Genomic DNA, 24,657 nt, shown 5'->3' with positions numbered 1-24,657 from the left:
AATGTCATGGTAATAAATAACTGCAAACATTACATTAGATTCATAAATGCAATTTGATTGTTATTTGTATATTAAAAAAGAAAAGAAATATCCCTAACGGAAGATAACTTTTTGTCATTATGACACACAGTATAATCTACTTATATTTCATTGGTTGATGAAAGTCACAAGACAATACTTGAATTCAAAGCTCTAAAATCTACTATTATTAGAAGACAAATCCTGACCAGGCTGGTCATCTGACCATAAGACTGAAACATGTTGCCCTTAGTAAAGAGACCATGGTCCATCTCTTTAGTCAGGATTATTAGTTTCATCCCTGTGTCTGTCAGCTTTCTGTTATTATAACAAATACCTGTGATAATCAAGTCATAAAGAGAAAGGGTTCTTTGGCTCTCAGTTTTGGAGATTTCACTCCACAGTCAATTTGGCCCACTGCTTTTGGGCCTGGAGAAAGGCAGCACTTCATGGTGAGAACATGTGTGGAAAGAAAATCACTCACCTGAGCCTGGGTTGTGGATATGTAGATTGCTTGCCTAATGAGTTCATGAAGCACTGGTTTGACTCACAACACCTCATATAAATAAATGAATAAAATTAAAACAAAAATCACTATCCTTTAAGAGCACACCCCCAATGACACAAGGGTTTCTCTCTAGACCCCACCTCTGAGTTTTTCATCCTCTCCCAATGGCACCTTACAGGGGACCAATCCTTGAACACCTGGGCTTGTGGGGGACTTTGAAGATCCAAACTATGGAACTCCTTTAATTTCAAAGGATAATCTTCTGCTTCTTTGTACAAAAAAAGTAAAAAAGGCTTTCCAAATAGTTGGGGCTCTAATATCTATAACATTTTCAAGCTTCTGGCAGATTCACATAAATCTTCTTTTCTAGTAGATATCTAGGAACAAAATTATCAGTTATACACACTAGTATTATATAGAAGGAACAGGAAATGGGTGATTAAAGTAAAAATTATCATTTATGATATAAAAGGAAGGGAAAGATATAGCAAATGTAATATGAAACTGTTTCTGGGGAGAAGCTTTGGTATCCTTTTTGCTTGAGAGGTGTTTCCCCTTATTAGTTAATTTATGCTCCCTGAATGAGTAACCCAGTCTACATCATTCTTTTCCTGTTACCTTTCATGGTCTTAATGGTAGGAGTATTGGAGCTCGTGTTTCTTTTGATATTGTGTCATCTAGATAGTGTCAGGAGCCTTCCATGGGCTGTGTGTGAGCTATGCGCATTGGAGCTACATGAGGGGACAGGTCTGGCATTGCAGGCTGATTGGGCTATGAAATTCACATGCACCTCTTCCCTCCCTGTGCCTGTGATCCCACACAGCACCTGAGTTGGGTGACTTGCCAAGATTTCAATCAATCTGCTGACCACAAGATAGCAAGAAGCAAGACTCAACATTTGAAATCTTATCCCCTGCCTTAGTTGGTGAAGAACATTCCATTGAATCTCCATTGTGGGTTCCCCTATAAAACTAAAGAGATTCCAGATGCCTGGTCTCTTTCCCATCTGACTCTGAAGGTCACAGAGCCATTCTATCCTAGATCTGAGAAAGCCCTGTCCATGTGTTGCATGATTTATTCAACATTTTCTTATCTTAAGGTTGCATCAGGTCTTATGAACCCAGTTAATCTTGTCAGCATGGGCAGCTGGCAAAAGTGTATAATTCTGTTAGTCCAGACAGTGTTGTTTTTCTATCCAAAAATATGTTTTCTTTTAGTTCAATCATGTTCCCCACCCCCCGTACTAACACACATGGACCATACACAGACATATGTAACATAGTCAATAAAGGCTAATTAATGTAGCTAATTATGTTTAGCTGAAGATCACATTAGTCATCCCTCAAAAAACTGTCTAATTTTCTCTGTCATCTTAAAGGTCTAAAACTTATCATTTGTATAAAAACTTTATACTGTTTCCCTTGTAGTATTATAGACAATTGAAATCATTTTTCAGTAGATGTTTCAGAATAATAATTGATTTAAACCTAAGGTGTGACAGGCATGTCAACCTGGCACCCATACAAATCTTCTAAAGCCATACTGAAAATGACCACAAGTTCAGCAAATAAGAAAAATAACAAAGTGATAACTCTACCTAAATTTGTGTAACTACTAGGCCTATATTTTCATGTTTGGTGTGGTCATATTTGTCTTGTTTTGATTTTGTTCCCTGTAGTTTTAGTGTCAATCCCAGAGACCAGAAATAAATCCCATGTCATTAAGCAATCATTTCTTAAAGGATTTTTAGATTTGTGTCTTCATTTAAGTCTTTCCTCTGGGTGTTTATTCCAGAGGGCAGGTAAATAGAGTTGTAGACATACTTGTTTCTTGGTATTGAAGGAGAGAGTCTCTTGTTCATGTCTGTCTGTCTTTTGTGGGTTCATGTCTGCCTCTGATTGTTCCTGACACTGTCCTATGACTATTCAGTCAGCAACTACTTTCCTTTAATTTGGCAGATTGGACTCATCAGGGACCCAATGAACCAGCATCCTCTAACGTGAGTCATGCTCAGCATCTTACCAAATTTTTGATTTTTTTTACTTTTCTTTCTTTGTATTGTTTTAATTGTAAGCTTTGTCATGGGAAACCCTAATCCTAACCTGGCCTGATTACCATCACTAGGGGTGGAGGGATGGTCAAAAATCCCTAGGAGCCTTACTAAAGCTTGCACAGGAATATACATGACTGCCAACAGCCTCGCAGGGGACTAATTTGAAACTATAGGTTTAAAATATGTTCATTTAACTTCTGCCAGGTTGAGACTCTGAAAAAAATCAAAATGATTCCAGGGCTCTCTGTCTCTTTTTCTAGCTCTCTCATGTTGCTTTACACTAAAATTTGCAGGCATAAGTACCTCCAGGCCAGTGGAGGTGGCCCAGAACATTTTTACCCACCATGAAAGACCAGGTGATAACGTTGCAAACTCCCAGGCTCCAATATTGGTGTCCACTATCCAAGAGACCAGAAAAACTGCTTTAGAATCAGATTAAAAAAAAAAAAAAACAGAGATGCCTCTCAGCCCCCGTGAGCCCATGGTAATAACCAAGATAGGGGGCCAAAGTGTCAATCTTGTAGTAGATACCAGAGCAGAATATTCTGTCCTCACCTTTCCATTTTGTCCCATAGTCTCCAGGGAAAATGTGCCATACAAGATGCAATGGGAATCCAACCTAACAGAGACCACTGTCCCCCAAAGTTAAACTGTTGAACTGATGGAAGCAGGCTCCCTTGCTACCTCTTTCGGAAGTTTTTTCAGGAAAGGATATGGCTATGGCGTTTATCTATATTCCTTACAATTAAATCAAAGTCCTTCTTTGTCTGAGTGCCCACAGGCTCTCATTTCTTTTCTTGAACTCTCTTTATATTTGAGGACTCATTTGGCCAGAGGCCAGGAAGACTTTTAAATTGCATTTTTTTGAGCTCATAATTTTGATCTGTACTGCCTACATTCATGTGTTTTTCTGATCAATTTTATTTTATTCAACTATAGAATTTTTGTTGTCACTCAGTGACAACAACTGGCTGGTACACCCTGTCTTCCAGTTCCTAATCACTTCCTGTTCCCACCTGGAGTTTTATAGCATCACCTCCCAATAAAACTACTTGCTAACAAATCTGGATCACAGAGTCCCCACACTTTACCTCAGGGAAGCCAGAGCATGAAAGAAGGTTCTAGAAAGATGTACAGTGATCCCAGTCTATCTGGCCATTTTATGCCTGAATTTATAGTACTCCTTGGCTGCTCTGACTGCCCTGATAGGTTTAGGAGAAAAGACAAGCCATATTTTGGCATGTAAAATGCATTCAGGCCAAGTCTCTTTCACACAACCTATGAAGTAGGGGTAGAATCTCATGAAATTTTAAGTACAACAGAATGCCAAATGACTACTCATTCCAGTGAAGACATGCTGCAAATAAGACTTAGAAGATGTGCTGCAAACAAGACTTAGAAAAGTGTCCTCAGAGAAGATTCTATCATTCTGCATTTGCTTCTGAAAGTTGAAGCACACAGTTCTAATGAGCCCAGGAAGAGGTTGATACACAGTTGAGTTGGCATATGATGTGCCAGAGCTCAGGACTTCAGGGCTGCTGTCAGGTGGTTCCCGGGCTCTTCTGGTCCTCACCTTCACTCAGTGTCTTTTTGTTGGTGATGTAGTTCAGCAATGGATTACTGGCCCAGAGACTTGTTCAGTATTGCTCAGCAGTAGCAAAACACCGTCACCAGTTGTAGGTAGCCAACTCCAGGTGAGAAACTTGATAGATGTTAATGCTCATGGCTTCACACTGGCAACCTGCCCCTCAGTGATCATGCTCTCTAAAATATACACCATGCTAAATTGTGTGGAAGAATTCTACATCTAGCCAAACCACAGGAGCTTTCAAAAGCCAGCCCAATAACATTTAGAAGATTCACTCTCCAAAGCAAGCTTGCCAATGCCTGAGTGCCCACACACTCTATTGGTGCCAACCTCACCTCCTTTTACAATGCACACATCCACCACCATATGTGGCTCGATGGACCTCCAACTCAGCCCAGAAGGATGTGTCCTTTCTAGCCAGAAGCCCTATCATGGCTTCCATTTCCAGGCCCTGATTTCTGGTTATCTGCAGCCAGGTCTCAGTTTCAAGGTAATCTCTTCAGATCCCTTCCCTACCCGAACCACAGTGTGGGCTCTGGCCCCACCCCTTACTCTCTACACCACCATTCCACATTATGGTCTTCCTGTCCCTCTCTGTGACCCAGGACTGCCCATGACCGACCCCACCCAACAACAAGCTGTTGAACCAGGTGCCATCAGGGGTAGAAATGACCAGAGATGTCTAACTTGAAGATTTCACAGATAGTTAATGAACCAGTGAAATGACATAAGAGGAAGTCAATGAATTCTAACCTCAAGGATAAATCCTATGGTACACTGGCTCTCAAATTCAGCTGTACACTGGAGCCACCTGGGAGCTGGGCATAGTACTGACCACTGGACCACCCACTGGCCCTGGGCTGATGGAATGGCTCTGGGCTAAAATGGGACACTGAGGTTTGTAAATTACCAGTTGAGTATAATATAAAGCAAACTTTGAGAACACTGTTTTTCCCCCCCACATGTAGAACTGTGTGCACACAGATGCAGAAGTACACAAATCTGCAGCATAAGGCTCCTTGAGATCCATAGATTAAAAGCACTGCAGCCACCAGCACCCTGGCTAGGCACACCACCAGCCCCCTGGAAGCCTCCTATTTCCACCTTCCAGGTGATCACAGCCCTGCCATCCAAGCATGGAGGAGTCCTCCCTGCTGAGAGACATCAATGTGGAGAATGGAGAGGCCTGGATGAGGCCCTATTGAAGGGAGGATGGGATCTGAGGAGTGGACCAGAGAGAGGAAAGATGGGAAAGGGAGGGAGGCTGGCGAGGGCAGGGCGACAGCATCACTGGAAAAGAGGCCCCAGGAGGAACTGCTACAGACTCTCAGCTGAAGACACCCGTGCGGGCCTGAGGAGTTCTCAAGCACAGCCTTCCTTGCCAATGTGTGAGCTTTGTGTTCAATAGACACTTTGCAATTTTTTTTTTTTTTGATTCCGGGAACCACTACCGTGCTGGACTTGGATGAGTTGAGTGATAAATGACATGCAGGGACCCACATGCAACAGGTTCACTGATGGCACAAAGGCTTCAAAGTGAAACTGTGTCTGCCCGTTATTACAAGTCATTCTGCGGCACTCTAGTTCAAACAGGGACAGCCACAAATTCCTCACTGGGAACACGCTTTACTGCCGCAAGTGGAAGCTGCTGGATGAACCCACTTCACTTCTGAACTTCTCAGCTCTCCTGAGCAAGCACATTCAGAACCCACTTCAGGCCCAATAGGAAAAGTGTACCTATAAGAGAACCCTTGTAGCTCCGATCACCAACGTTAAAGAGGAAAGCTGCTCTTTGAAGAAAATCCATTTGCCAATGTTTCACTGAAATCAATGGTTCCCCCTTACTCAGAAAACAAACTGGAAATGCAGGAGCCTTCATGCAGGGAATCTGAATTTCCAATGGAACAGATGCTTCAGAGAGAAACTGAGAGTGCCGGCTCTGAGAAGCGGTTCCACTTCATGCAGCTTCAACCAGAAACAAACCTCAATGTGCTTACAGAGAACAAGACCGTTCCTTCAATTGGAAGCTGCCTGCACAAAATGCTTCTGTTCTGCACTTCCAAGCTTTTCTCAGCCAGCACGTTCAGACGACATTTACACCCAAAGTGCAAAGGAACATACAGGATTGCTGTGCTGTATATGGAGACCCACCTAACTGGTGTTCCATGAGAGCAAGAATCACAGGGCTGCTGTGCTCTGTGAAAAGAGCTGACAGTTTCTTTTTTTTTTTTTAATGGGGGGATGAAACACCATAACTATTATAATTTTTTGCTCAGATCCACATTTTTCTTCCTGGAACTCTTTATGTTTAAGTCTTTATGACTTAAACAGATGGAAAGAACACATACACATTTTGCTTTGAATATCTTCTTCCAGTTCTTTGGTGTAAAAACCTAGGAACAGAGTTGAGTACTATGATAATTCTAATAATTCTAACTTTTTGATGAAACTGCAATTATTTCACACACAGGTTACACATTTGTCTTCATTCTTACCAATGCTTGCTATTTTAAATTATTTTGAAAATGGTTATATTAACAGGAGTGAGGAAATTTCACTGTGACTTTAACTTACATGACCATAATTAATGAGACCTTAAGCATCTTTTCATATTTGCTAGTGCAGTGTGTATTTAAGTTCTTTTCCAAGTTGAAAAGCATATATATATATATGGGTGAGGGTGAGGCAGGGGGAATACAAATTCAAAGCCATCCTGAACAACTTATTGATACCCTAAAGCAACTTAGGAAGACCTTATCTAAAAATAAAATAGTTGAATAAATGAATAAATAAAGGTATGGGGATGGAGCTCAGTAGTTAAGTGTCCCTGGGTTCAATCTCTAGTACAAAAAAAAAAAAAAAAAAAAAAAAAAAAAAAGGTCTTTGACCCAGTTTCCTGGCACTAACCTCCTGATCCTTGAATCTATGAAGCAGTGTGTCTATTTGCAGCCAGGGAGGTGAACCATGATCTATGATTTCTGGGTGGCCCTGGATGGCTGGGTGCAGTGGAACCAATTCTGTGATTAGCTCACTGGAACTTGTGCCCTCCCACAAGTTTGGGGAGGATTGAGGATTTGGGAGGATTAGTTCCAATGAGCTAATCACAGAAGTTTCAGGTGATCACCATGAGCAATTATTTAATAAATCATTAAATGAAAAGCAAAAGGACAGGGGTTAAGGACCTTCCATGTTGCTGAAGGTGCTGGGAGGTGGGACCTGGAGAGGGCATGAAGGGATATGCTCTTTATGACTTCTTTTACCTGATTTTTGTCACCTGCCTGTTCAAGTTTAATATTTAAGATATGTTTGAAAGATAGGCTTTGGGGTGAATTGGCAGTACTAAGTACACTCCTTTCTGACTCCTGTGAGCCACATTAGAAAAAAAAAAGGGGCCTTGAAAGCTCACATTTTTTTTTTAATATTTGTTTTTTAGTTATTGGCGGACACAATATCTTTGTTTGTATGTGGTGCTGAGGATAGAACTGGGGCTGCACACATGCCAGGCGAGCGCGCTACTGCTTGAGCCACATCCCCAGCCCTGAAAGCTCACATTTGTGTCCATGAACATGGGAGGTATTTACATCTTCTTGAGTCATCTTCAATTTCTTTATTCTATCTTTTATAGATTTCATTGTAGAGATCTTTCACCTCCTTGGTTAGATTTATTCCCAGGTATTTTATTTTCTTTGAGACTATTGAGAATGGAATAGTTTTCTTGATTACTTTCTCTGCAGATTAATTATTGATGTATAGGAAAGCTACTGATTTTTTATGTTGATTCTGTAACTTGCTACTTTGGCAAACTTGCTTATTAGCCCTGATAGTCTTTTGGTGGTGTTTTTTTGATATTCTAAGTATAGGACCAAATCATCTGCCAACAGTGATAATTTGACTCCTTTCTTTCCTACTTTTAATCCCTTTATTTCCTTCTCTTGCCTAATTGTTCTGCCTGGAATTATATTAAACAGGAGTGGTGAGAGTGGACATCTTTGTCTTGTTATTGATTTTAAAGGAAATGCTTTCAGTTTTCTCCTGTTTACTGTGGGGTTGGCTTTAGGTTTTTTCATATACACCCTTTAGGGTATTGAGGTAGGTTCCTTCTATCCCTAGTTTCTTCATTGCTTTTATTTTGTCAAATTTTGTGCTGAATTTTATCAAAGGCTTTCTCTGTACCTATCAAGATGACTAAATGATATTTGCCCTTAATTCTACTTATGTGATGAATTACATTTATTGATCTGTGTATATTAAACCATCCTTGCATCTCTGGTATAAAACCAAGTTGATCATGATGTACAATCTTCTTAGTATGTTGTTGAACATGATTTGCTAATATTTTATTAGGTATATTTTTAAAAAATCTAAGTTCATCAATGATAGTGGTCTGCAGTGTTCTTTACTTGATGTGTCCTTATCTGGTTTTGATATGAGAGTGATACTAGCTTCATAGAATGCATTTGGAAGTGCTCCATTCTTTTCTATTTCATGGATTATTTTGAGGAGTATTGGCTTTAGTTCTTCTTTAAAGGTCTAATAGAATTCAGCTGAGAATCCATCTGGTCCCAGAGTTTTATTTTTTGGAAGGCATTTTTTATGGTTTCTATATATCATTCCTAGTTATTGGTCTGTTTAGGTTTTCTATGTCCTCTTGATTCAGTTTTAGCAGGTTGTATGTGTCTATTTCTTCTAGGTTTTCCAATTTATTGGAATATAAGTTTTCAATATAGTCCCTAATGTTCTGCTGAATTTCTGTAGTGTCTATGATTTCCCCTTTTTCATCTCTAATTTTATTTATGTAAGTCTTCTGTCTTTTAATTTTGGTTAGTTTGGCTAAATTCTTATCAATCTTGTTTATCTCAGAGTTAGCCACTTTATTGCACAAAGTGTGTCCACTGAAAGCCTATTTCACTGAAAGCCCATTTCTGTGCAAGGGCAAACCCGCATTTACTTCCCCTTGGCCAGCCTTTCACATCCCCCTTTTGCAGTTGCCTGCTCTTTGCAGTAGCATCCATTGGGCTTAGACACTGAACTTCTGCTGAAATCCAGAAGGCCTTGGTGGAAAACTCTTGTGTCCAAGATGAGGACAACCTGGTGTCTGTAGGACAGGGAACCTCCTGGCAGTAAGGAGGCGGGGCTTATTGCCCCATGAGGAAGTGCCACAGGTCAGAGCAGTGCCCAGAGCCCAGCCAAGTGTAAGATCCCTTCTGCAGTCTTCCTTTCTGCCTTTCTCCTCTGAATTGCTTTCATGTATGCTATGTAGAAGTAGCTCCCATTCCACCTGTTAATTGGTATAATTCAGACTCAAGATCAGAAAGGCAGGGGCTGGGTGTTTACTCAGCAGTTCTCAAAACTCCTTACATAGGCTCAGTCACTATTCCTAGACATAACTTTGTCCCAGCCTCAATATCATGTGTAAACACCACATCATGCCTATCAGCTTCTGGCCCCACCATATTGCAGGGCCCAGTCTTAGATGAGGGAAAAACCAAACCCACTTGCATTGGACACTGAGAAATCTCAGATCCAAAGCTTGAAAGAAAGGTTTAAGTCTTGAAAGGGGGAATAGCAAATGAGGGCATTTAGTTTTAATTTTTATTTTCTTTTTATGTGGTGCTGAGGATTAAACCCAGGGCCTCACATATATGAAGCAAGCGTTCAGTCACTGAGCCACACCGCAGCCCCTCAAGTGAGGGCATTTACTGCATGGTTCTCCAAACAATGTGGGGTACATTGAAATATGGGCAAGTACCTATGTGGAATTACGTTATGGATGCAGTGACTTGAAGCGTGAGTAGAAGCTGAATACAGAGCTATGGAGAGGGGAGCAGGATCCATGCACAGAGGGTGGCGGTGCTAGAGCCCCAGAGTGCTTTCCAACCCTGAAAGCACCAGCTCCTCGCTGCCCATCTGGTGGGAACCAGGACAGCACTGCCACCGCCTGGCGCAGGTGGGAAACTACAGCTCAGAGTTGTTAAGTCACATAGCCAAACCATGCAGGCTTGGGCCAGGGTGCAGCGGAATTAGAACTCAGAAATCATGACCTGAAGTGCAGGCCTTTCTCCCACTCCAGCGCCCTGGATTGACTTTATGGAGCCCAGAGGGCACTAGCCCTTCCCAGGTGTGGCTTCAGGGGTTCCGGGTCTCCACGCTCTGCTGCCAAAAAGGTCCTCTGTTTGTGTCACCCATAGGAGGTACCTGCGGACAGAAGCCAGGTTGTAGGTTTCTGAAAGGTGCTTGATTTATCCTGCACTGGAAACTGTGGGCCTAGCATCAGCGCACCACGGCTCTGCCCTTTCTCCTCCAGGCTCCCCAGCCCGAGGAGGTGATCACCTGTTCTGTTCCACTCCCACAGAGCTGCCACCAGTCCCCGGGAGGCAGGGACACTCTGCTCACCCAGAGGAGACCTGCAGGATTCCGGTGGGTTGGAGCTACAGTTGCTAACCTCAGGGCCACTATGGCTCAATGAAAAATGAAGGGAAAAGTTAATTGGAACAACAGATGACATCTCTGCAGCCTCTGGACACAGAGAAAGTTGCTTAGATGGCAGAGTGTGCAAACCCCAACAACTGCTAAACCATCCTTTTAGATCAAAACATGGGATGATGGGCTCTATTTTAGCTAAAATATGCAAATGTATGTTGAATAACCAGAACAGTGAATTTCAGAGGTTGTGCATCAGGACTAGGTAGTGGAATAGCTCTCTTTGCAACATTAAACAAGCTAATCAATCAACAGAATCCAAGCTCAGGATGCATTTGCAACCTGGGAAAGAGATTAAATTAAAAGTTGGGATGGAGGTATGAAGCTGTAGCATAATGTCCTCTAAGCTAATCAGAGGTGAGACATAGGGGCCCTAATGACAGCCACCTCCAGGTTCTCCCCTAGATGTGGTTCTTTGGGGATCCTGGAGTTGCCTCCATGTTTGTCTGTTGTTCCCCAGGAAGTTCCTATGAACAAAGATGTAGGCCTGGGTTGTTGTGCTTGCATTTTTCTGAGTTTACCACCCACATCCAGAACTTTTTAATCTCTTTCCATAGGCAGCAACTGTATACTGAGCCTGAGTTTATCAGCTGCATATACAGGTGTTTCTATTCAGAATTCACTTTTCCCTCTGTGAGGTATGCAAAGGTAAAGGCAGTCCAGAGTAGAGATCTGGGGGAGCTCAGAGACACCAGGGCCTCCATGGCATGGATTCATAGCAGTTATGCTATTTGTTCACCCATTGAAGCACATTCTGATTGCTTAAGGTATTGGGGCATTGTGAACAGAACTACTATATGTAACGGTGTGCTGTTATCTCGGTATACATTTTTGAGGCAGTTTTCTATATTTTTAGGACCATATGGTGACACCATGTCTAACTTTGGGGAAAATGCCCAGGTTTTTGATAGTGTTGAACTGTTTTGTGCTCTTCCAGCAATGCACAAGAGTGCCTGTGGCTGTTCATCATCCTCATGGTTGATACTACACTTACTAAAGACCTTAGCAGCTCGGTAGGTGTGCAGTGCACTTGGGGTCTTAGTTTGTGCTTTTCTCATGACAGGTGATACTAAGAATCATTTCTATGCTTCTTTACCATCTCGTATCTTTCTTGTGAGTTGTCTCTTCATATCTTTACCCATTATGTTGTCTTATTGTTGAGTCTTACTATATTTTGTACACAAGTTTGTTTTAGACATATACTTTCCAAAGATTCCCCCAGTCTTTGATTTGTCTTTTTATTTCCTTAATATGATTTTTTTACAGAGGAATTTAATACAATCCACATTATAAGGTTTTTCTTTCATGGATTTCTTGTTGTTATTGTTTGTTTGTTTGATAGCAGGGATTGAACCCAAGGTGCTTAACCACTGAGCCACATCCATAGCTTTCGTGGGTTTTGGGGGTGGGTTGTATTTAGAACCTCATCTTGAAACATGTGATCATGCACATCTTCTAGAGTTTTACAGTTTCCCATTTTAAATGCAAATCTAGAGAGTATTTTGATAGGTTCTGGCATCCATATGTGTGGCTTCTTGAAATGTGTGTCCTTTTGAAGTCAGTGATGTCTAGTCTAAGTTTAAAAAGAGCGTGTTTGGAATTTCTGGAATGCACTGAATCTTCAGATCAGGTTTGAGGTAGTTTCATCTTAATTATATTGAGACCTGAACAAAGACTATCTCTGTATTTATTTATATTTAATTTGATTTCTTTATAAACATTTCAAGATTTTCTGAAATTATTGTACTTTAATACTTACATGTAAGTACTTCAAATTTGGGGTCTCTATTTTAAATATTAATGCTTTAAAATGTTTCTTATTCCAGTTTATAAATTTCACTGTTTCCCCTACATGATGGCTGAAATATAGGAAATCAATGAAATTTTGTCTGTGGGCCGAGTACTTTGCTGCTTGCTATCTCCATCCATTCTGATCAAGACATAGGAGGTAGGCTCTATTTCTTTTCAATCCAAAATCATGACCTGGAGTAGTCAGAACTATGAATTTAAGAGCTTCATTGTGCCTAGCACAAGGGGGTGCAGCTCTGAACAGTGAACACCCAGCATCCTTCACTGCCCACAATGGCCAGCAGGGGGCACTCAGAACAACTTTCTCTGATCAACTGCTTTTGGGGCTGTGTTCTGTGCCCTAATCAAACTTCCTTCTCCTGGGGATCCACCTGAGAGATGCCACATCTAGGGACTCCTAGAGGCTCTATCTAAGGTGTAGACCAGAGGTTTTTTTTCTTTTTTCTTTTTTAAATTCTGGGGAGATACCTGGAAAGATACCATGGACTGGGGATGCCTGGTGGATATGTCTACGGTGAGGGCCAGAGCTTCCTTCTCCTTGGCACCTACCCTATGGAGGCTCCACTGTGGATTCAGGATGGCTGAGGTCCATGTGAGGAAAACATGAGGAAGAAGATTCCTGTGCATTGCCTGGTGGGCTGAGAAGTAAGTTCTGCCATGTTCTTTACTTTCTCAGGTAATATTTTAGGAGAACTTATTTTACAACAGTATTTCTTACTGAGGCTTTTGCTGCTCATTATCATGGTATGTCAATGTATTTTGTGTGGCTTGAGTGTCTGAGGACACAAATGCCCCCTCAAGATGGTGCAGGGAGGGCCCAGTGCCTGGAGTCTCATTGGGGCCTGAGGGTAAGGGTTCATGAAAATGCAGCAAGAAGCTCTCAGGAGCCTCTAGGGTGAGAGATGCAAAAATTATGATGGATTGCACTACCCAGAATCCTGGATAACTGCAGAATCCTCACTGCAGTTACCAGAGCCTTCTGCAGTGAAGGCAGCATGGGTCAAATGACAGACTGTGCTACCCATAATTCTTGGGGACCTGCAACTTGCAGAGACCTCTGCAGAGAGGGCTGTATTGACAAAAAATCAAACTATGCTGCCAATTACTTTTGAGTGCCTGCTCTGCCCAGGAGCCTCTGGGGGTGAGAATTGTAAGGGCAGAATACCAGACGTCAATGCTCAGAACTTCTGGGGATGCCTACATACTCTGTAACCCTGTAAGTCCCAGAGGATTTGGTGGTGATGGTTTTGTTGGTAGAGCTCACTTCCTAGAATCTCCAGGGTCCCAGGGAAAGCATGGGGTCTTCAGCTCCTATGATCCTCAGCAGGACTGTGCAGGGCAAACACTAGACTGCATTACCCAGAACCCTCAGGGACTGCAGCTTCCAGAATCCTCTGTGGTGAGTGGGCAAACCACTGAACTGCATTACCCACAATCCTAAGGGGGAACTTTAGTTTCAGAATTTTCTGCAGTGAGTAGGAAAAACACAGGACTAAATTACCCACAAATCTCGGTGCCAGTAGCTCTCAGGATCCTCTGTTGTGAGGACTGTTGGGCTGAGAGCTTAACTACAGTATCCAGAATCCTTGGTGGGGTGTGTTGCCCAATAGTATGCAGCCTGCAACTCCCTGAGGCCTCCCAAGTGAGAGCTGTGCATTATGCAGGTCAGACTACACTACCTACAATTCCTGGGGACACACTGGTGAATGTGCTGCCTATAATTCCAGGAGGCTTCCACAGTGAGGTCTTCAGTACCAAGACAAGCATGTGGCCTTCAGTTCTCATGGCCCTTGCAGTAGGGGCATGTAGGCAAAACACTGGACTACCTTATCCAGAATCCTCAGCAGGGATCACAGTTCCCAGGATCTGCAATAGTGAGGACTGCAGGGTAGGGAGCTGAACTACACTACCTAGAATTCTTGGAGGTGCCCCATGTCCATGTGGCCTGGAACTCTCAGAGGCTTCCACAGTGAGGGCTATGGAGGTAGAGGGCAATACTATACTACCCAGAATCCCTGGGGGCCTGCAGCTCCCAGACACCTACCTTTTGAGTACTGCAGGGGCAAGCTTTGTATTGCACTACACAGACTCCTCAGGGGTGTCTAGGTAGGCTTGCGCTACACAGATCCCAGAGCCATGATGGGGGTGAAGTCCAGTTAGGTAGGATGGATTGCACTACCCAGAATAATCATGGCCCACAGCTCTCAGAGACCTCTGCAGTCAGAGCTGACTGAGTAGAACTGACTACAATACTCAGAATTCCTGGAGGCTCCGAGCTCTAAGTAGTCACTGTACAGTTGAACATAGCACCAGGCTATAATACCCAGGATCCTTGGGGGATTGCAGCCCCCAGAATCCACTGTAGTAATGCTGCATGGGCAGAACACCAGACTACAGTGTCTAGAATCCCTAGGGATGCCTGAGTGACTGTGTAGCCTGCAATTTCTAGAGACCTCTGCAATGGGGGCTGCATTGTAGAAGACTGGATTACACTACCCAGAATCCTGGGTGGGGGTATGAGGTTGAATGTGCTACTTGAAGCCCCCATAGACCTCTGAAGTGAGGGCTGAGTGGGCAGAATGCCAGGCTACACTGTTCAGAATCACTAGGGGTGCCTGAGTAGCCTGCAGCTGGCCTCTGCAGCTGGCCTCTGCAGCTGGCCTGCAATGTGGAATACAAGACTGCACTACCCAGAATCCTGATGGTATGAGGGTGAGTGTGCTACTTGCAACCCTTAGGCTTCTGGGGTGAGGGCTGCACGGGTAGAACACCAGAGTCCACTGCCAGGGTTCTCCAGGGTGTCTGGGCCAGCACATGGCACACAGCTTCCATGGTCCCAAAGGGCAAAGACTGTGTGAGCAGAGCACCAGACTACACTGTCCAGAAACCCTGAGAACCCTGAATCTGTGTAGCCTGAAGCTCCCAGAGGCATCCATGGTGAGAGCTGGGCAGGCAAGACAGACTGAATGATCTAGAATGCTCATAGGCTACTGGGAATTTGGTCTGAGCTCAGGTTCTTCTACCCTCCTACAGTGGTCACCCTGGGCTGGGAATTAACAGATTTTCTTAAAACCCCTGATTCTGAATTGGAGCAGTCCCTGCCTAAGTCACTCTGTCTCAAAGACTACACGTCCCAGAAGCCTCTGAGGTGGTCTGTTTCTGGCCTCTGCCCTTGGGCTGAGGGTCTAGCTCCCTGTAGCTGCCTCCCTTTGTGCCTCTGCCTGCCTGTCTCAGGCTGCTGCAGCACTTGGCCTGGTGGAGTGCAGCGAGGGGGTGTCCTGGACTCCATTTCTCCTCTTCTGAGATTCCACTCCTCAGGTGCCACAGCCAGACCTAATTAGAGCAGTGGGAACATATTTTATTCATTAACTGCTGAGGGTGGAAGAAGGTGCTGACATTCACCAGGGAGCCAGGAGAGGCCCCGCCTCTGAGCTGGGAGGAGCTCCTGCACAGCGCATGGCCAAAGGGGTGTGGTCAATAAGGGGCAGGGCCTTGCCACCATCTTTAATGCTGCCTCCTTGAGAGTGAGGAGCTGACTTCCCCCTCAGGACCAACCTGGGAGAGCACCAGTCCTCAGAGTGTTGGGTCACTCCACAGGGAGTGGCAGAGCTTCCTTCTCAGAGCAGATTGAGAGAGACACCCAGGTTGCGGACTCTCGTGGGTCATGCCTCCAGGGGTTCACGGAGCTCCCTTCTCAGAGCAGCCTCAGTGTTGATTCTTGGCTTAGGGACTTTTGTGAGTCGTGTCTCTAGGGATGCCTGGGGTTCCCTTCTCCTCAGCAGCCTGAGAGAGACACTTGGTGTGGGGACCCTCGTGGGCCATGTCTCTAGGGGTGCCTGGTGTTCCCTTTAACTCAGAGTGGCCTGAGGGAGATGCCTGGTGCGGGCACCCTCTTTGGTCATGTCTCTAGGGACGCCCGGGGTTCTGTTCTCCTCAGAGCAGCCTGAGGTAGGTGCCTGGTGTGGGGACCATTTTGGGTCACATTCTAGGGACACTGGGGGGCTCCCTCATCCTTACAGCAGCCTGAGGGAGATGCCAGGCCTGGGGAGCCTCGTGGGTCATGTCTCTAATTAGGCTGGGGGTTCCCTTCTCCTCAGAGCTGCCTGGGGCAGACGCCAGGGTTGCTGTGTGCAGCGGAAGGGGGCGTGGCCAACCAGGGATGGGGCCTCAGCGCCATCTTTAAGGCCGCCTCCTTGAGAGTGAGGGGCTGGCTTCCCCTCAGGACCAATCCAGGAGAGCCCCAGTCCTTGGAGTGTTGGGTCACTCCACAGGGAGGGCCAGAGCTCCCTTCTCAGAGTGGATTGAGTTCCCAGGTTGGGGACTCTCATGGGTCATGCCTCCAGGGACTCACGGAACTCCCTTCTCTTCAGAGCAGTCTCAGTGGACTCTTGGCTTAGGTACTTTTGTGAGTTGTGTCTCTAGGGGTGCCTGGGGTTCCATTCTCCTCAGAGCAGCCTGAAGGAGACGCCTGGTTTGGGGACCCTCGTGGGTCACATTCTAGGGACACTGCGGGACAACCTCATCCTTACTGCAGCCTGAGGGATATGCCAGGCCTGGGGAGCCTCGTGGGTCAAGTCTCTAAGTAGCCCTGGGTTCCCGTCTCCTCAGAGCTGCCTGGGGCGGTTGCCAGGGTTGCTGTGCTTGGCCAAAGGAGGCATAGTCAATCAGGGGTGGGGCCTCGCCGCCATCTTTAATGCCGCCTTTTTGAAAGTGAGGAGACTGCTTCCCCCTCAAGACCAACCTGGGAGAGCCCCATTCCTGGGAGTGTTGGGTCACTCCACATGGACGGACAGAGCTCCCTTCTCAGAGCAGATTGAGAGAGACCCAGGTTGGGGACTCTCGTGGGTCATGCCTCCAGGGGCTCACGGAGCTCCCTTCTCCTCAGAGCAGCCTCAGCAAGGACTCTTGGCTTAGGGACTTTTGTGAGTCATGCCTGGGGATTCCTTCTCCTCACATTGGCCTGAGGCAGATGCCAGATGTGGGGAGCCTTGTGGGTCGCAACTCTATGTAGGCCCTGGGTTTTCTTCTCCTCAGAGTGGCCAGAGGGAGATGCCTGGTGTGTGGACACTCTGGTTTATGTCTCTTTGGATGCCTGGGGTTCCCTTCTCCTCTGAGTAGCCTGGGGGAGATGCCTGGCTTGGGGCCCTCATGGGTTATATTTTTAGAGAAGCCTGGCGTTTTCTGCTCAGAGCAGCCTGAGGAGATGTATAGCATGGGGACCCTCATGGTCATGTCTCTAGGGACACCTGTGATTCCCTTTTCCTCAGAGCAGCCTCAGAGAGATGGCTCAGAAGCTTCTGGCAGCTCTGGCAGCCAGTGAGGAGATGGTGGGAAGCATGAGGAGCAAACCCTGTCCTGGACCTGAGAACTGAGGGCAGCCTTGGCTGTCAGCCCCACTCTGTCCTTCACAATTTCATCCTGGCTCCCTGTGCAGCAGTGACCCTTCCTTAGGCTGTGACCCTCATCATCTTAACATAGTGACCCAGGGTGGTTTCTAGGGAACCTGGCAGGGAGGAAGGAGGAATGTACAGCTTAAGGGAAGGGGACCCCAGTCCACTTCCTTGTTTTCCTTAGTGTTTAAATGGTTTGCTTTTTCTTGCAGTGTTAAAATAGTAGAAAAAAAATATTGAAAAGTACATATGTTAACAACCCACTATGTTATTTTTTAAAAAAAATTAATTTTTGAGTACTGAGGATTGAACTTAGTACTTATCTTTTGTTGTTGTTGTTGTTGTTGTTGTTGTTGTTGTTGCATGTGACCACTGAGCCATATCTCCAGCCCTATTTTGTATTATAGAGACAGGGTTTTACTGAGGTGCTTCATGCCTTGCTTTTGCTGAGGCTGGTTTTGAAGTTGAGATCCTTCTGCCTCAGCCTTTTGAGCTGTTTAAGTTTAAATATATTACTTCTAACCAAGCCAGAATTTACTAAAAATACTTCTCATGTTTTTTGTGGAATCAAACTCATGAACCACATTTTTCTTTAATCTCTGCTTAGTTTTTTTTTTCAATTTTTTTTAGTTGTAGAAGGGCACAATATATTTATTTTATTTATTTCTTTTTATGTGGTGGTGAGGATCAAAACCAGTGCCTCACACATCTAGGCAAGCGCTCTACCACTGAGCTACCACAGCCACACATTTTTCTTTTGGTGGAGAGTTTAATTAGCAAGAAGCCACCCCTCCAGGACCCTCTTGCTAAGGCCTTCCCCTCCAGACCCTGCCTCTCCTCTAGACCCCACCTATATTCTATGGCCCTGCTTGTCCTCCTGATCCACCCTTCCCCCTCCTTCCTACCCTGCCTCTACTCTAGGTCCTACTCATGTTCCAGGGCCTGTCCCTTCCTCAGGTCCCACCCCTCAGTGAAGCCCTGCCCCCTTGTGACTCATTCTCCCCCTCCTTCAGACCCTGTCTCTCCTCCAGATCTTTCCCTTCTTCCTGTCCTGCCCCTCCTCCAGACCTCACCCCTCCTCTTTAAATTTTTTTTTTTTTGTAGCACATGGACACAATGCCTTTATTTTGTTTATTTATTTGTATGTGGTGCTTAGGTTTGAACCCAGTGCCTCACACATGCTAGGCAAGTGCTCTACCACTGAGCCATAACCCCAGCCCAACCCTCCTCTTTAAGACCCTGCCTCTTCTCCAGACCCCACTTATCTTCCAGCCCCCCCTCCTGACCTTCCATCCCCCTCCTCCTGACTCTGCCCCTGTTAGTCTAGGATGAGCAGCTCCCTGGCTGCTGTGCTAATTGGCAATATATTCATAATGGTGCACAAATAACATCTGTTGTATAAACACTGACATCCTGCATTGGATGAATTATCTTGACTATTATCAAAATTTGACATACCATAAAATAAATTTAGAAAACTCACCTTTCTCTCTCTTTTATTCTCTATAGATCATGAACTTTTGAAATAAAATCAGAATTTGTTAAAGGGCAGATGACAGCCAGCCTTGAGCCCTGATGATCCCAGGATCCCATCCAGTGGGAGAACTCTAAGTATCAGTCCAAGCTTTTGTATGCTAATTGATTCATTATTTTTTTCTTATTTTAGAGTTATTTTGCTATGTAATTCCCCATGGCCTTCAGTTCTGTGTAATAGGTTTTTCCTATTCAATTTTTAATTAATATTCTTTCAATTTTCTACAGAATTTTTAAAATATTGTTTTAGTTGTCAGTGGATCTTTTTATTTTATTTATTTATTTTGTTTATTTATATGTGGTGCTGAGGATTGAACCCAGGGCCTAACACATTCCAGGCAAATGCTCTGCCTTTGTGCTGCAACTCTAGTCCTGTATAGGATTTTTAATTCTGTGAACTTCTATTTTTTATTCATTTTCTATTTGATTACACCAATAAGGAATATTTTAAAAATTTAGTTTACTTTGTTTTTGATTGAGACAATTGTTTTGTTTGAGAGAATTGTCTTGTTTGGAAATGCTCATAATCAAATGATTTTAATTAATTTCCATTTATTAAGACATGTTTGAGACTGGGTGTGCAGCTCAGTGGCAGAGCACTTGCCTGGCATGTGAGAGGCCATGGAGTCCATCCCAGCACCACACACTCAGAAGATGTCTTTGACAGGACTCAAGCATGAGAGGTATAGTTTCAAAAGATCATGTATCAGGGCTGGGGTTGTGACTCAGCAGTAGGGCACTCGACTAGCACGTGCGAGGCCATGGGTTTGATCCTTGGTACCACATAAAAATAAGTAAATAAAACAAAGGTATTGTGTTGAACTACAACTAAAAGTAAAAAAAAAATTTTTAAAAAGATCATGTATTTACACATATACACATATACCAAAGTGCCTCTTCCAAATTCATATGAAATTATTCTAAGAAAATTTCAAATCAGTTTTAAAAGAGAAGAGGGATGATGATATTTTTAATGTTAACCATTGATATTTCATGATATTTAAAACCACTATAGATGAAATCTCCTGAGATGCAAATCATTACAAAATATAAGAGACAAGTCAGTAGCTGCTTTTTTGTAATTCAGATACATTTACTCAAAATAAGCTTTTAAAAAACATATTTTCTTCTTTTCAAATTTAGAAAGCATTTTCATATGTCCTATTAAAGTTCTATATTCATCAGAAAGTTCTCTTATTCCTTGCATACAAAGGGATGGGCCTTCTAATGAACATGATACTTTATGTTGTCAGGAATTCTTGTGGGAGAACTCTTTAAGTGTTTTGCCTCTGTTCAAAGTATCATTTAAAATGTATCAATTTGCTTTTGATTTCAGAAATTTGTCTTTCTTTTGAAATTATGTATTTATTAGTATATAGGGTTATTCTTGTAGGAAATGCCATGATTACATTTTATCCTAATGTTGGTGCCCCTATGTGCTTATAAGGTGGCTTTCAGAATGCAGTTTAGTATCTCTCTCATATTTGTTGGATTCATTAGAAAAGTACATGCACTTTTGATCATATTTAAATGGTTGCATTTGAATTATTAGAAGCAGAAATCAGACATGTTAGTATTGTGAGCTGAACAAAGTGCAGGTTTACTTTCATCATTTTGAGGAGGCTGACATAATGGCTTCTGCCTTGTTCTGTACCTGCCATAGTTGTCAGATGTCTCACCTGGAGAATTTTTTTTTTTTTTGGCACTGGGGATTAAACCCAGGTCCTTGCTTGTGCTATGCAAGCCCTGAACTACATATGTCCCCAGTCTTTGTTACAATTTCATTTTGAGACAGGGTCTAGCTGAATTGCTAATGTCAGCCTCAAATTTGTGATCCTTCTGCTTTACCCTCCCAAATAGCCAAGATGACATGCATGAGTCAAAGTGCCTGGCTTGTCCTGGAGTATTTTGATATCAGTATCATATGTTTCCAATGTTTTAATAATTTCCTAAGCTAGATTATGTTCATTTTTCTTATCAACAGTCAATAAAGCCTTTTTGTTGTTTTTTGATGGTATGCTTAATGTGAATATGGTTTATGATGTGACACCACTGTTTATGGTGATCTAGCTATGCAATTCACTGTAAGGAGAGTATTTTGATTCTGAGAGTCTCAAGTGTTTTAGGTCCAACATGTTTCCTTAAGAGGAGTGATTATTCATATTGTATTTGATTATAAAAAGAAGACACAATTTTTTTTTTTTTGTGGTTCTGGGGGTTGGTCCTAGGGCTTCCTGCATGCTAGGAAATCTTTCTACATCCCCAGCCCCATAGATCCTTTAGTTGTCATTAGCTTCATGATGAGCTAGTGACAATAAAATTACTTAGAAGTTCAACTAGATTTAGACTCATACAAGAGTGTGGGCATCCATAGCTCCTTGTGATTTCTAAAAGGTAGAGTGTTTTCTCACAGCACAGCAGCATCTAATATAATTTCTGGACCAAGCTGACACCTCTGCTTCTCTTGGCTCACCACTTCCTGCAGAGTTCTTGGAGGAGATGACTATTTCTTTGACTATTTGTCCCAGTCACAAATATTTGATTATATTGCTGCTAAAAAGGTATGCATAGAAATAAAATAGAGACAAGGATTCTTTGGGATAAATGATTCAGACACAGTGAGTCAATTTGCATTAGGACTTTTTTTTATATAAAGTCAGTCTTTCAGGAAACTTAAACCAGGAGTTGAAATAGAATCTCTAAAATGTCATTTTTTTTCTCCTCTATTGATCAAGTTTTAAGAAGGCAAACCTAGAACCTAGTGACAGCATAAAAATATAAGGAGTTTACTTATGTTATTACTTCAACATGAAATATGTAAAAGAAGTGCATACTTTGAATTTTATATTAATTTGAACTATTTGATTTTTGTGTTATGAATGTTCATAATAAAATACAGAACTAGCTAAGAGTGTCAGTTACCAGTAATTAACTGTATGAATAATTAAACAAGTAAGTGTTTATTTAGAGGCAGGTTCTCACAGAGTTACTTAAGGCCTCACTAAGTTGCTGAGGCTGGCTTTGAACTCGAAATCCTCCTGCCTCAGCCTCCCAGGATGCTGAGATTACAGGCATGTGCCACCATGCCAGGATTAGTTTTATCTTTATACAGAGATTGAAAAGAAAGTGTAGAGATTTCCCAGGTAGCCTCAATCTGGTTTCTTCCCTTGTTATGACTTAGGTGAGCTGTCTCTAAAGTGTTAACATCTTAGACCATTTGTCATGAAGAAAAAATAATGGTATGTTAACATTAACTGAAGTCACATATCCTTTGGATTCTCAGTTCTGTGTCTTCCTGTTCTAGGATCCCATCTAGGAGCCAACATGACATCCAGTCATCATGTCTCCATAGACGTCTCTTGGGGTGACAGTTTCTATGACCTTGAGAGCATTGAGGATGACTTGTCAGGTATTTTTATAATTTTTTTTTTGGAATTTTCCTTTTTTCATATTTAAACTGGGGCTGTGGGTCTGGGGGAGGCAGGTAACAAAGGTGAAGAGCTGCTCTGTCATCTCTTGTCCTTATTGTCATATTAGTATTGACTGTGCTCACCTGGCTGAGGCAGTGCCTTTCAGATTTCCTTGTGTTTCTCATATTTAGCCTGGGGCTATTGGACTGGGGGAAGCTGGTCACTGAGATGAAAAGCAGCTCTATCATCTCCTGCCCTCAAGGTGAAATGGTAGTATTTTTTTTTTTTTAGAGAGAGTGAGAGACAGAGACAGAGAGAGAGAGAGAGAGAGAGAGAGAGAATTTTTTAATCTTTATTTTTTAGTTTTCGGCGGGTACAACATCTCTGTTTGTATGTGGTGCTGAGAATCGAACCCGGGCCGCACGCATGCCAGGTGAGCGCGCTACCACTTGAGCCACATTCCCAGCCCCTGAAATGGTAGTATTGATTGTGCTCACCTGCTTGAGGAAGGGACTTTCAGGTTTCTTACTATGAAGTTACTCTTTTTTTGCATGTCCACATTGTCTGTTCTTCTGGAGGAAGTTGTAATGCAGAGCCCACGCTTAGGGATCAGAGAGTTAGCTCTACCTCCTTGAGGACTGTGTCTCTCTCAATTATATGGAATTCTTCTGCACAAGAGGTTTCTACTCAGCCTCATTTGTTTGTGTATTCAGTCATTTATATATATCAGTCATCTGGATAGTTTGATTAAGCTGTTTTTTGTTCTCCCCCCCCTTTTTAAATACTACTTTGTGGCTCAATTCATCCCTACTTTAACCATTGGGAATTCTTTCCATTGGAGATCTTTCCATTATCTCCTGTTGTCCTTTAACATATTTTCTGGTTTTGTCCCAAAGTTTTTTCTTTCTGATATTTAAATTACCCTGACTTATATATTTACTGTGTTACTCTTAGTATCAGCCATTTCTTCAAAGAGTCATGGCTCCTTTGATTGGAGAGTGATATTAAAATCTTTCATCTGGCAGGGGCTGGGGTTGTGGCTCAGTGGCAGTGTACTCATCTGGCATGTGTGAGGCACTGGGTTCAATCCTCAGCACCACATAAAAATAAACAAATAAAATAAAGGTCTTTAAACAGTGCATAAAAAAATATTTCATCTTGCATCTTGATCCACACAACTGACAATGCAAAGAAGTTTATGTGTATTCTAATCTTTTCATACCCCCTAGTTATAACTATGTTCATGTGGAACCATCTGTGAATGTATTAAGCAAAATGTGAGTTTATACTGATCTGCAGTCAATGGATTCTGACCCATTATGACATAGATCCCTCTGCCTTCATCCCTTGTTTATCATAACTTCTCACCCCATCAGTGGGAAATCTAGCTCCCAGTTTCTGCCATATAATTAATTCATTGTTCCATTATGAGCAATGAATTCATTATTGCTCCAGATTATGGGCTGTGACATAATAAGAAATACACATTCAGCCTCTGCACCCAGTTCCTGGTGCAGCACTCCTAAAATCTTTATATTTGCTGAGTGACAGAGGTGTTAGGAGCATTTTTTTGTCCTAATATTGATTCTTTTACCTTGGTTATTTGCACAGAGCTCCTAAATCCTGCAGAATCTCCTGGGGGCCTAGGAGGGGCTTGTGCTTTAATAAGGACTTTTGGTGGGCTCTAGGGAAGCTTCAGGATGGAGGATGGTCATGAGAAAAATCACAGGAAGGGTGGTGCACCACAACTCCATGTAGATGGAGACTCCTGTGCTGGGAGGCACCTGGGCCTCATCCTGCACAACTCTTCCTCTGTAATTTTGTCTTTTCTAGAATGTCATAAAAGGTAAACCATACAGCATGTAGCC

At 43.1% G+C, this 24,657-nt stretch overlaps 1 long non-coding RNA gene across 1 annotated transcript; it reads left to right on the top strand.

Moving 5' to 3' along the window:
* Nucleotides 1-19,382: 19,382 nt before the first annotated feature.
* LOC308632703 lies at nt 19,383-22,726 on the top strand. The gene is made up of 3 exons (XR_014018634.1): nt 19,383-19,475; nt 19,940-20,062; nt 22,684-22,726. It is a non-coding gene; the product is annotated as an uncharacterized lncRNA (long non-coding RNA).
* The last annotated feature ends 1,931 nt before the right edge of the window (nt 22,727-24,657 follow it).

Source organism: Spermophilus citellus (genome assembly GCF_964194105.1).
Source record: "Spermophilus citellus genome assembly, chromosome: 13".
NCBI classification, from domain to species: Eukaryota; Metazoa; Chordata; class Mammalia; order Rodentia; family Sciuridae; genus Spermophilus; species Spermophilus citellus.
The sequence above is the reverse complement of the archived record's forward strand: the minus strand, read 5'-3'. Positions and strand labels throughout refer to the sequence as shown.